Source organism: Eumetopias jubatus, unplaced genomic scaffold (assembly GCF_037043125.1).
Source record: "Eumetopias jubatus isolate StellerSeaLion01/CBP00866 unplaced genomic scaffold, mEumJub1_p1.0 scaffold_2, whole genome shotgun sequence".
Classification (NCBI taxonomy): domain Eukaryota; kingdom Metazoa; phylum Chordata; class Mammalia; order Carnivora; family Otariidae; genus Eumetopias; species Eumetopias jubatus.
The window spans coordinates 96,620,599-96,634,200 of NW_028274808.1; positions in this window are offsets into that span (position 1 = coordinate 96,620,599).

Here is a 13,602-nt window from a genome sequence, read left to right on the forward strand (position 1 = left end):
TTGGATTATTCTGCTTAGCATAATACCCTCTAGTTCCAACCACATTGTTGCAAATGGCAAGATTTCTTTTTTTTTGATGGCTGAGTAATATTCCATTGTGTGTGTATGTGTGTGTGTATATATATACACACACACACCACATCTTCTTTATCCATTCATCTGTCGATGGACTCTTTCCATAATTTGGCTACTCCGGATATTGCTACTATAAACATTGGGGTGCAGGTGCCCCTTCAGATCACTACATTTGTATCTTTGGGGTGAACACCTAGTAGTGCAATTCTTGGGTCCTAGGGTAGCTCTATTTTCAACTTTTTGAGGAACCTCCGTACTGTTTTCCAGAGTGGCTGCACCAGCTTGCATTCCCACCAACAGCGTAAGAGGGTTCCCCTTTCTCCGCATCCTCGCCAACATCTGTCATTTCCTGACTTGTTCATCTTAGCCATTCTGACTGGTGTGAGGTGGTACCTCATTATGGTATTGATTTGTATTTCCTTGATGCCAAGCGATGTTGAGCATTTTTTCATGTGTCTATTGGCCATTTGTATGTCTTCTTTGGAGAAATGTCTGTTCGTGTCTTCTGCCTGTTTTATGATTGGATTATTTGTCCTTTGGGTGTTGAGTTTGATAAGTTCTTTAAAGATTTTAGATACTAGCCCTTTATCTGATAAGACATTTGCAAATATCTTCTCCTATTCTGTCATTGTCTTTTGTTTTTGTGGACTGTTTTCTTTGCTGTGCAAAAGCTTTTTTAAGTGAGGGTTGCTGGGGGGGAGGTAGACGGGGGGATGGGTAACCGGTGATGGGTATTAAGGGGGCCACATGATGTAATGAGAACTGGATGCTATATACAACTGATGAATCACTGAACTCTACCTCTGAAACTAATAATATACTATATATTAATTGAATTTAAATTAAATAAAATAAATTTTTTTAAAGATTTATTTATTTGACAGAGAGAGACACAGTGAGAGGGAACACAAGCAGCGGGAGTGGGAGAGGGAGAAGCAAGCTTCCCGCTGAGCAGGGAGCCCGATGCGGGGATCGATCCCAGGACCCTGGGATCATGACCTGAGCTGAAGGCAGACGCTTAATGACTGAGCCACCCAGTCGCCCCTAAAATAAAATAAATTTTAAAAATACTGGATTAAAGAAAAGTCGGCATGCCTGGGAGGCTCCATCGGTTAAGTGTCCGCCTTCGGCTCAGGTCATGATCTCAGGGATCCCTGGGATCGATCCCCGCTTCGGGCTCCCTGCTCAGCGGGAAGCTTGCTTCTCCCTCTCCCTCTGCCCTTCTGTCCCACTCCCTGCTTGTGCTCTTTGCTCTCTCTCATGATCTCTCAAATAAATAAATAAATAAAATATTTAAAAAGAAAAGTGGGGACAAGTCAAAATGGTTAAGTCACGTAGAAAGAAAAGAAAGTCATATTGCAATCAGACTTTGTGATGATACTTTATGCCAGAAGTCAGTGGATTAGCATATCTAAGATACTTTTAAAAAGGCAGTGTGAGTCACATATTTTATATTCAGTCAAGCTGAACTTGTCCATAAATTGTTATCATGAAGAACCCAGGGAATATTGTTTTCATGAGCTGTGAACAAATTTCAAACAACCAAGATGACAAGAGACAATTCAGTAAAAGGACTGGTGGTGAGCATTTTATATATCACCTCTCGAACTAAGACTAAATGATAGAAATAAGGGTGACAGAATTATACATAATGGTTATGGGCCCTGATGATATAGATGTAGTAAAGTTATCCAAAGAGTAGGGAAGAACAGAGAGAGAAGAATAAGCTTGCTGTTAGCTATATTGGTTATTTATTGGAAATGGAAGGATATTATATTTAATGTTAGAGGGAAAGAGGGATGGGGAAGAATTTATGAGATAATTTCAGTATTGTTCATGTTAGAGAACTAATATAGGCAGTATGTAAAATTAAGGAAATGAAGGATATTATGAAAAGGTAGCAGTAGAAGTAACCAATAGAATAAGAAGACAAATTCCCTAAATACCAGACATACAACAATGAAAGAGCTTATAAAAGAGACCCCCAAATGAAAAATTATACAATATATAGAAACATATGAAAATATATATAAAACATGACAGAACAGCAAACAAATCAGTCATATCAATAAATGCAAATAGGTGGGGTGTCTGGGTGGCTTAGTTGGTTAAGCATCTGCCTTCGGCTCAGGTCATGATCCCAGGGTCCTGGGATGGAGCCCCGTGTTGGCCCTGCTTCTCCCTCTCCTACTCCTGCTGCTTGTGCTCTCCCTCTCTCTCTGTTAAGTAAATGAATAAATGAATAAACAAATACAAATAGGATGAACTCATCTTTTACAAGAAAAAAGATTTTCATCTTTTTTGCTAATAAATTCAACACTAAGCTGTGTACAAGAGACATTCCTCAAACAGACACAGAAAGGTTAAAAATAAAATGCTAAGTACAGAAATTCCAGGCCAAGCAAATTAAAAGACAGCAGGGGTCAACATCTTGATCTCACAAGGTGGAATTCAAGGGAAAAAAAATTAAAAGGCACCAAAGGATACTTTAATTATGCTCAGTGTTACAAACCCAAAGAAAATGTTATTACTATTTGTGCAATCAGTAAGACATCAGTAACTTTTATAAAGCAGAAACTATAAGAAATGCTGTTTTGTCACAATAAAAAATTAAAAAAAAAATCTATGAGTTCACAGATATACCAAAAACAAACACCTTATTCATTACCTTTGGTGGTTTCTAGAGTACAACCTCTTTTATTCTGAGAACTAGTAAATAAAGGAAAAAATGAAGCATTAAGCCAGCTTTTTCTGTATCTTCTTTATTTCTGGTTAACCTGATAATCAAAGATAGAAAACTCAAAAGGAATGATAGAATTAGAAATGTCACCATTTTGTAATTCCCAATGAAATTATGAATCTAGGTAACAATCATCATTAAGAGTGGAAAACTCATAGAGAATTTTACAATGCATAGATCACACTGACACCTCCTGAATCTACTAATCAATCTTAGTATTGCAAAAAGAGGCAACAAGTTATTATACATTCCTAGTAGTGAAAACAGTACCAGCTAAGAACTATTCTTGTCCCTTTCCCTCTCCATCTAACCTCCACCCCAATCAAACTTAAATCTAATCATGTTTCTAGATCTTTTGGAAATTTCAGAAGATACATCGTAAATGGTACCATTGGGATGCAATCAGTTGATTCTAGAACTTAAGAAATGCCAAGAACAAATGACTTTCTTTAACAAATATATGGCAGAAAACATGGTAGAGGTAGGAGTACATTAAAAGACTAAAATGCTAAATGAAGTAAGTCAGAAAGAGAAAGACAAATACTGTATGATCTCACTTATGTATGGAATTAAAAAAAAAATACTGAACTCATAGAAACAGAACAGACTGGTGGTTACCAGAGGCAGGAGATGATGGGGGTGGGGGGCAGGGGTTGAAGATGGAGGGTATGGGTGAAGGTGGTCAAAGGGTAAAAACTTCCAGTTATAAGTAAGTCCTGGGGATGTAATATACAGCATGGTGACTGTAGTCAACAATATTGTATATTTGAAAGTTGCTAAGAGAGATCTTAAAAATTCTCATCACAATTAGCTTCACTTGTGAGCATAGCATAATGTGTAGAGTAGAATCACTACCATTGTACACCCTGAAACAAATGTTAACATTATGTGTCAACTATACTAAAAAAAAATGTTTTTAAATAAATACTCCCGCACATACCCCAAAGTTCTCATCACAAGAAAAAAAAATTGTAACTCTGTGAGGTGATTACTGTTAACTGAACTTGTGATAATCATTTCTGTGGACAACCTTTACCTACAACCTTTCAGGGAGATAAATACTAGGGGCGGAGTTAAGATGGCGAAGTCGTAGGGGGACCCTGAATTTGCCTCCTTGAAACACAGCTAGATCAACATCCAACTATTTTGAACAACTAGGAATACAATCTGAGGATTAAGAAAACAATCTCCACGGTTGGAGGGAAAGAACCTGGCAGACGTGAGGTTCAGAGCTGTGATTGGGGGGAGAGGAAAGCGGAGCAGCTACAAAGGGAGGGAACCCTTTTCGTGGAGCAAAATCAGGGAAAGGGAGAAAATGGGAGAGCGCGCAGTGGGTTGGGATCGCACAATAAGCCTTGGCGAAGAGATCCCCTGGGTCACACAGGGAGAGAGCACTCCCCTTACGAAGTGCATTTGGAAGGGCGCATTTTGCCTCTCCCAGGACAGAAGGCCAGGCGGGAGCCAATGAGTCAGCAGGGACACAGGTGTGAGCAGAAGGCAGAAAACCTCTTAACTTTTTACTGTGAGCCGCAATAGGCTTCCCTGCTGAGTGTGCACAGAGCGGCGGCTTTTCTGAGGCAGAACTGAGGAGAAAACAGACAAGAGTAGATTGCTGATAACCTGGCGGCTGATTTTCGCTGTCTGCCACAAGAGATTCAAGACTCTGCTTTCCTGGGACAGAAGGGAGTACGGGACTGGGGTGCCTGAAGACGGCTGATAATCTCGTTCCAGCTTTTCGCTGAGTGTCACAATAAGCACTAGTCTCTGAGCGTGCACTGTGCAACTGCTTTTCAGGGACAGGATGGTGCTGGGCACGCCCCAATACTCTCCACTGGGGGACGGGAGTGGGCGCACGTCCTACCAGGCTTCTAAAACTTGGGAGTTTTGAATCCCAGTCACCAACCAGAGATAAAATACAAGAGATCTGTGGCTCTGGGTGTGCCGATGGCCTGGGCACAGACAGGTTAAGGGCAGGGAAATGACGAAAGCGTGGGACACAGGAGATTGTTCGCTTTTCTAAGAGGACCTTTTGAACAGCAGTGGCCATGAGTTCCCCTCCCCGGGGACAAGAGGGCGGGGTGATGCCGTATTCTTACTCCTCCACCCGCCACCCCCCCACCCCCCGCCACCCCCCCACCCTCCGCCGCCCCCAGCACAGTCGGACTTCAGACAGAAACGCAGCGCCTCCAGTGGGCACTTGAGTCCCCTACGCTAAACCTCAACCCCCTGCATCCGCCAGGGGCATCTTTACAACGCAAGTCAGCTGGCAAGCCGGCCCAGCTCCCTCAGGAGACCAACACAGGCCCCTGCATCTACCAAGTCTGAATAAAGAATGCTCCAAAACATCAGCTAGTGGTGAAAATAGGACCAGCCTTACTTTTTTTCTCTTTTCTTAATTTTTCTATTTATTTTCTATTCTTTATCATATATATATATATTTTTTTCGCTTCCTCTTTTTTTGGTATCAGGTTTATAATTCTTTATTCATTTGTTTGTTTCCTTCTTTTATTTTTCAGATCAGACTGCTTCTTTTTTTTCCTCCTCTTTTCTTCCTTCCCTCTTTTTCCCTTCTTTCTTTTTTTTTTTAAAGTCAGGCTTATGATTTTTTGTTTCTTTGTTCTCATTTTTATTCCTTTTCCTTTTCTCTTGTCTTGAATCAGGTTCTTGTTTTTTTGTTTTTCTTTTTTATTCTTATTTTTTCTTTTACAGGCTTATTTTGACAAACCAATCAAAGCATACCTACTTAAAGGTCCAAACACTCTCCACTACAAGCAAGGAAGAACTCTGTAGAGGAAGGACCAGTGGGAAAGAGCAGTCAAAACACAATAGCAGAGTGTACAGCATATACCAGAAACACTTCCTGAAGTTTTTGTTGTTGTTATTATTATTGTTTTGTTTTTGTTTTTCTTTCATCCTTTCTTTTCTGGACAAAATGACAAGACAGAGAAATTCACCCCAAAAGAAAGGAGATAGTACTCAGTGCCAGGGACTCAATCAACACAGATGTAAGATGTCAACTAGAATTTAAAACAATGATTATTGAGATACTAACTGGCTTGAAAAAAAGCATAAAGGACTCTACAGGATCCTTACTGCAGAGCTAAAAGAACTAAAATCTAGTCTGGCTGAAATTAAAAATGCTATTAATGAGATGCAATCCCAGATGGAGGCTTTGACAACAAGGATGAACAAGGCAGAAGAGTCAACATGATGGAAAATAAGGAAGCGGAAAAGAAGGAGAAAGAAAACTACTGGGTCACGACAGGGGACTGACGGAACTCAGCGAGTCCCTAAAATGCAATATCCAGATAATAGGGGTCCCAGAAGATGAGAGAGAGAGGGGGGCAGAAGGTTTATTTGAACACATTAGGGCTGAGAACTTCCCTAATCTGGGTAAGGAAACAGGCATTTAAGTCCAAGAGGCACAGAGAACCCCCCTGAAAATCAATAAAAATAGGTCAACACCTCAATATATAATAGTGAAGCTTGCAAATTTCAAAGAGAGAGAAAATTCTGAAAGCAGCCTGGGGCAAGAGGTCCTTAACTTAAAGGGTAGACAGAGATGCAGAATGTTGGCAGCAGACCTGTCCACCGGGACCTGGCAGTCCAGAAAGGACTGGCATGATATATTCAGGGTGCTAAATGGGAAAAATATGCAGCCAAGAATACTTGATCCAGCAAGGCCGTCATTCAGAATAGAAGAAGAGAGAAAGAATTTCCAGGATAAATAAAACTAAAGGAATTTGTGAACACCAAACCAGCCCTGCAAGAAATATTAAAGGGGACCCTTTGAGATGGAAACAGAGACCAAAAGTAACAATCTACAGGAACTGCGACTTTACAGGTGATACAATGGCACGAAATTCATATCCTTCTATCATTACTCTGAAGGTAAATGGACTAAATGCTCCAATCAAAAGACACAGGGTATCAGACTGTATAAAAAAAACAAGACCCATCTATAGCCTCCACATTTAAAGTGAGGGAGTGGAAAACCATTTATCATGCCAATGGACATCAAAAGAAAGCTGGACTATCCATCCTTATATCAGAAAAATTAGATTTTATTATTTTTAACATGATTTTTTTTTAAGATTTTATTTATTCATTTGACAGAGAGAGAGAACAAGCAGGGGGAGCAGCAGAGAGAGAGGGAGAAGCAGGCCCCCTGCTGAGCAAGGAGCCCGACGTGGGGCTCAATCCCAGGATCCCGGAATCACGACCAAAGGCAGATGCCCAAACGACTGAGCCACCCAGGAGCCCCAGAAAAATTAGATTTTAAACCAAAGGCTGTAATAAGAGATGAAGAAGGACACTGTATCATAATAAAATGGTCTCTCCAACAAGATCTAACAATTGTAAATATTTATGCCCCTAACTTGGGAACAGCCAAATATATAAGCCAATTAATAACAAAATTAAAGAAAATCATTGATAATAATACAATAATTTGTATTATTGGACTTTAACACCCCACTCACAGTAAGGGACAGATCTAAGCAGAAGATCAACAAGGAAACACGGGCTTTGAATGACACACTGGACCAGACAGATTTCACAGATATATTCAGAGCATTTCATTCTAACGCAGCAGAATACACATTCTTCTCAAGTGCACATGGAACATTCTCCAGAATAGATCACATACTGGGTCACAAATCAGGTCTCAACAAATACAAAAATATTGCGATGCATATTTTCAGACCACAATGCTTTAAAACCTAAAGTCAAGTTTTTCCCCATAAATTCAACCACAAGAAAAAATGTGGAAGGAACACAAATACATGGAGGTTAAAAAACATCCTACTAAAGAATGAATGGGTCAACCAGGAAATTACAGACTAATTTACAAAATACATGGAAGCAAATGAAAATGAAAACACTACAGTTCAGAACCTCTGGGATGCAGCAAAGATGGTACTAAGAGGAAAGTATACAGCAATACAGGCCTTCCTCAAAAAACAAAAGTCTCAAATACACAACCTAACCTTACACCTAAAGGAGCTGGAAAAAGAGTATCAAAGAAAGCCTAAATCCAGCAGGAAAAAAGAAATAATAAAGACAAGAGCAGGGTGGCCTTGGTGGCTCAGTCGGTTAAGCGTCTGCCTTCAGCTCAGGTAATGATCCCAGGGTCCTGGGATTGAGCCCCACATCAGGCTCCCTGCTCGGCCGGAAGCCTGCTTCTCCCTCTCCCTCTGCCCACGCCCCTCCCCCCCGCTTGTGATCTCTCTCTCTGTGTCAAATAAATAAAATCTTAAAAAAAAAAAAAGACTGGAACAGAAATCAATTATATAGAAATAAAATAAAAAACAGAACAGACGACAAAACCAGGAGCTGGTTCTTTGAAAGAATTAATAAGATCAATGTACCCCAAGCCAGACTTACCAAAAAGGAAAGAGGACACAAATAAATAAAATCATGAATGAAAGAAAACACAACCAACACCAAAGAAATACAATTATAAGAGAATATTATGAAAAATTATATGCCAACAAATGGGGCAATCTGGAAGAAATGGATAAATTCTTAAAAACATATAAACTATGAAAATTCAAACAGGAAGAAATAGAAAATTTGAACAGACCCATAACCAGCAAAGAAATTGAATCAGTAATCAAAAACCTCCCAACAAACAAAAGTCCAGGGCCAGATGGCTTCCCAGGGGAATTCTACCAAACATTTAAAGAATTAATACCTATTCTTCTGAAACTGTTCCAAAAAAATAGAAAGGGAAGGAAAACTTCCAAATCACTCCTATGAGGCCAGTATTACCTTGATTCCAAAACCAGACAAAGACTCCACAAAAAGAATTACAGACCAATATCCCTGATGAACATGGATGCAAAAATTCTCACCAGGATACTAGCCAAGAGGATCCAACAGTACATTAAAAGGATTATTCACCACAACCAAGTAGGATTTATCCCTGGGCTTGCAAGGTTGGTTCAACATCCGCAGATCAATCAATACGATACAATACATTAACAAAAGAAAGGACAAGAACCATATGATCCTCTCAATAGATGCAGAAAAAGCATCTGACAAAGTACAGCATCCTTCCTTGATAAAAACTCTCTGCTGTGAAGGCATAGAGGGAACATACCTCAATATCATAAAAGCCATCTATGAAAAGCCCACAGTATCACTCTCAATGGGGAAAAACTGATAAAGTCAGGAACACAACAGGGATGTCCACTATCACCACTGTTGTTCAACAAATTATTGGATGTCCTAGCCTCAGCAATCAGACAACAAAAAGAAATAAAAGGCATCCGAATTGGCAAAGAAGTCAAATTCTCACTCTTCACAGATGACGTGATACTCTATGTGGAAAACCCAAAGACTCCACCCCAAAATTGCCAGAACTCGTACAGGAATTCAGCAAAGTGGCAGGATATAAAATCAATGCACAGAAATCAGTTGCATTTCTATACACTAACAATGAGATGGAAGAAAGAGAGATTAAGGAGTCAATCGCATTTACAATTGCACTAAAAACCATATGATACCTAGGAATAAACCTAACCAAAGAGGCAAAGGATTTGTACTCAGAAAACTATAGAACACTCATGAAAGAAATTGAGGAAGACACAAAGAAATGGAAAAACATTTCATGCTCATGGATTGGAAGAACAAATATTGTTAAAATGTCTATGCTACCTAGAGCAATCTATACACTCAGTGCAATCTCTTTCAAAATACCATCAACTTTTTTCACAGAGCTGGAACAAATAATCCTAAAACTTGTATGGAACCGGAAAAGACCCCGAATAGCCAAAGGAATGTTGAAAAAGAAAACCAAAGCTGGTGGTATCACAATTCCGGGCTTCAAGCTCTATTACAAAGCTATAATCATCAAGACACTATGGTACTGGCACAAAAACAGACACATAGATCAATGGAACAGAATAGAAAACCCAGAAATGGACCTTCAACTCTATGGTCAACTAATCTTCAATAAAGCAGGAAAGAATATCCAATGGAAAAAAAGACAGTCTCTTCAACAAATGGTGTTAGGAAAATTGGCCAGCCCCATGCAGAAGAATGAGACTGGACAATTTCCTTACACCATACACAAAAATAAAATGAATGAAAGACCTAAATGTGAGACAGGAATCCATCAAAATTCTTTTTTTTTTTTTTAAGATTTTATTTATTTATTTTGACAGAGAGAGACAGCGAGAGAGGGAACACAAGCAGGGGGAGTGGGAGAGGAAGCAGGTTTCCTGCTGAGCAGCGAGCCCAACGTGGGGCTCAATCCCAGCACCCTGGAATCATGACCTGAGCTGAAGGCAGACGCTTAACGACTGAACCACCCAGGTGCCCCCAGGAATCCATCAAAATCCTTGAGGAGAACACAGGAAGCAACCTCTTTCGCCTCAGCCACAGCAACTTCTTGCTAGACATGTCTCCAAAGGCAAGAGAAACAAAAGCAAAAATGAACTATTGGGACTTTGTCAAGATAAAAAGCTTTTGCACAGCAAAGGAAACGGTCAACAAAACTAAAAGGCAACCTACAGAATGGCAGAAGGTATTTACAAATGTCTTATCAGATAAAGGGCTAGTATCCACAATGTATAAAGAATTTATCAAGCTCGGGGCGCCTGGCTGGCTCAGTCGTTAAGCGTCTGTCTTTGGCTCAGGTCATGATCCCAGGGTCCTGGGATCGAGCCCCACATTGGGCTCCCTGCTCAGCGGGAAGGCTGCTTCTCCCTCTCCCACCCCCCCGCTTGTGTTCCCTCTCTCACTATGTCTCTGTCAAATAAATAAATAAAATTTAAAAAAAAAAACTTATCAAGCTCAACCCCCCAAAAAACAAATAATGCAGTCAAGAAATAGGCAAAGCATACAATTGACCAACAGACACATTGAAAAATGCTCAATATCACTTGGCATCAGAGAAATCCAAATCAAAATTACAATGAGATACCACCTCACACTGGTCAGAATGGCTAAAATGAACAACTCAGGAAACAACAAATGTTGGCGAGGATGCGGAGAAAGGGGAACCCTCCTACACTGTCGGTGGGAATGCAAGCTGGTGCAGCCACTCTGGAAAACAGTATGGAGTTTCCTTAAAATGTTAAAATAGAGCTACACTACAACCCAGCAATTGCACTACTAGCTATTTATCCAAAGGATACAAACATAGTGATCCAAAGGGACACCTGCACCCCAATGTTTATAGCAGCAATGTCTACAAGAACCAAACTATGGAAAGCGCACAGATGTCTACCAACAGATAAATGGATAAAGATGTGATATATATATATGTGTGTGTGTGTGTGTGTGTGTGCACGTGCGCACACACACACACACACACACACACACACTGGGATATTACTCAGCCATCAAAAAGAATGAAATCTTGCTATTTGCAATGACGTGGATGGAACTAGCAGGTATTATGCTAAGCGAAATAAGTCAGTCAGAGAAAGACAAATACCGTGAGTTCAGTCATATGTGGAATTTAAGAAACAAAACAGATGAACATAGGGGAAGGGAAGGAAAAATAAGATAGAGATGGAGATAAACCATAAGAGATGCTGAACTCTAGGAAAGAAACTGAGGGTTGCTGGAGGGAAAGTGGGTGGAGGGAAGCGGTGACTGGGTAATGGGCATTAAGGAGGGCACTTGATGCCATGAGCACTGGGTGTTATATGCAACTGATGAATCACTAAATTCTACCCTGGTAAATAATAATACAGTATATGTTAACTAAATTGAATTTAAATAAAGAATTTTTTTTAAATACTGTCCAAAATTTAAAGAGCAGTATCCGTAAAGGAAATCTGTAAAATTAGACTACATTAAAGTTAAGAATTTCTGTTTATCAAGACATTACTAAGAGAGTGGGAACCTAGACTGGGAGAAGACGTTTGCCACATATGTCAATAGACAAAGGATATTCAGAACTCTTCATAATCACCAAGAAAAAGCCAGACAACCCAAGAGAAAAAATAGGCAGAAGAAGGCACTTCACAAGAGGAAAGATGAGTATCTAATAAATAAGATTTCAACCTCTTCAGTAATTAGGGAAATGCAAATTAAAACCACAATGATAACTATTCTACACTTGTCAATCTGGCAAAAATTTTAATAGATCACAACACCAAGTACTGATGAGGGTGTGGAACAATATAAACTCTCATATGTTGCAGGTGGAAATGTAAAAAAATTAGGCATTATCTCCTAACATTTGAGATACACCAATATTAAGATACAGCAAATTCAGTTTTAAGTAAAACTCCAGAGAAACTTGCGTGCATATTCACCAAAACACTGTCATAGCAGTATGGTTTTCAAAGCCAAAATCTGGAAACAACCCAAATGTTCATCAGCATTATAATGTATAAACAAATTACAATGTATTTTATTTACACACTTGAAATGCTATATACGTAGCAACCACTCCAGATAGAAAAAGGAAATCAGAGGGCTCAAGAGAGCTGTCTTCAAAAGGAGAGAAAGGAACCAACAAAAAAACTACAGATAGATTATCAGATGTGTTTGAGCAAGCAAAGTAACTCCGGAAAAACACAAAGTTGTTCAAGCAATGTAATTCTAGTGTGATACATAGCTCAGCTATGAATATTTTCAGTCATGATAATGTAAAGTGAATATTAATAAACCACTGCTGTACCCTCTCAAAGAAAATCAGTACAAAAAGTAAAAGAGATTACAGGAAATTCAACCTCGAAGAAGGCAGGAAAAGAAAAAAAGCAAAGCAAAGAACTATGCAGATACAAAGCACAAAAGAAACTGGTAGACACAGAGACAATAGAACTGTAATGACAAACAGTAAACATATCAAATGATCATAAACGTGAACGCAGTAGACTACAGAGGTTATCAGATTGGATTAAAAAACAAAATTCAGCTATATGATATGTGTAAGAGAAGTACCTGAAACAGCGACACATTAAGACTGAAAGAGATGACAAAAAATACACCTAGTTAAAGTATGTCAAAGCAAAATGTATTTATTAGCCTCCAAATTAAGTTAGAAATTCCTTAGCTACTTCCATTTTTAGAGGGTAACTCTTTATTTCTCATCATAGTTTTTCCCTAAGGATGGGCTTACATAATTTTCCTCCTGAAAATTGATTACCAATGTACTAAAATGTGTTAATTCTAACAGAGATTGCCAAATTACTTTTACACTAATTAATCAACACATGAGAATGCCCTGTTCCTCTTAGCAAGCACTATTTTTATTATTTTTTGCCAATCTCTTTGATAAAAGGAAATGATTTTGTTTTAATTTTGCATTTCTCCAACTATAAATGTGGTGAGCATGTATTTCCTCTTTTCTGTCTTTGTGAATTATCTGCTCATATCTTTTGTCCATACTTCTATCAGGTTGTCTTTTCCTTATTAACTCTGCAAATTATGTTGCAAATTAATATTCTTCTCATTGCCTTAGGCAAAAACATCCAAAACAATGTTGAATAATTGTGGCATTAGGTATTCCTGTCTACTAAATGGAATTAGCTCAAATATTTCTAATTCTAATAAACAGCAGGAAATATTAGGTTAAAAAGACTTTATCATATTTATATAGTTTTATTTCATTCCCATTTTACCTTGAGTAAAAGGTAATGGCTGTCCACTATCAAATATTCTTTTTCTTCATCTTAACTATTGCATTAAGTTTACAGTGTTAAAATGTTTATCATTAAAATATACAGATATTTTCAAAAAAAGGTAGAGAAACAATGTATTTACCATGTGCAAAATTAATTTAAAAAATTTAACTGGCTCCTAAACAGGCAACATAATTTAAA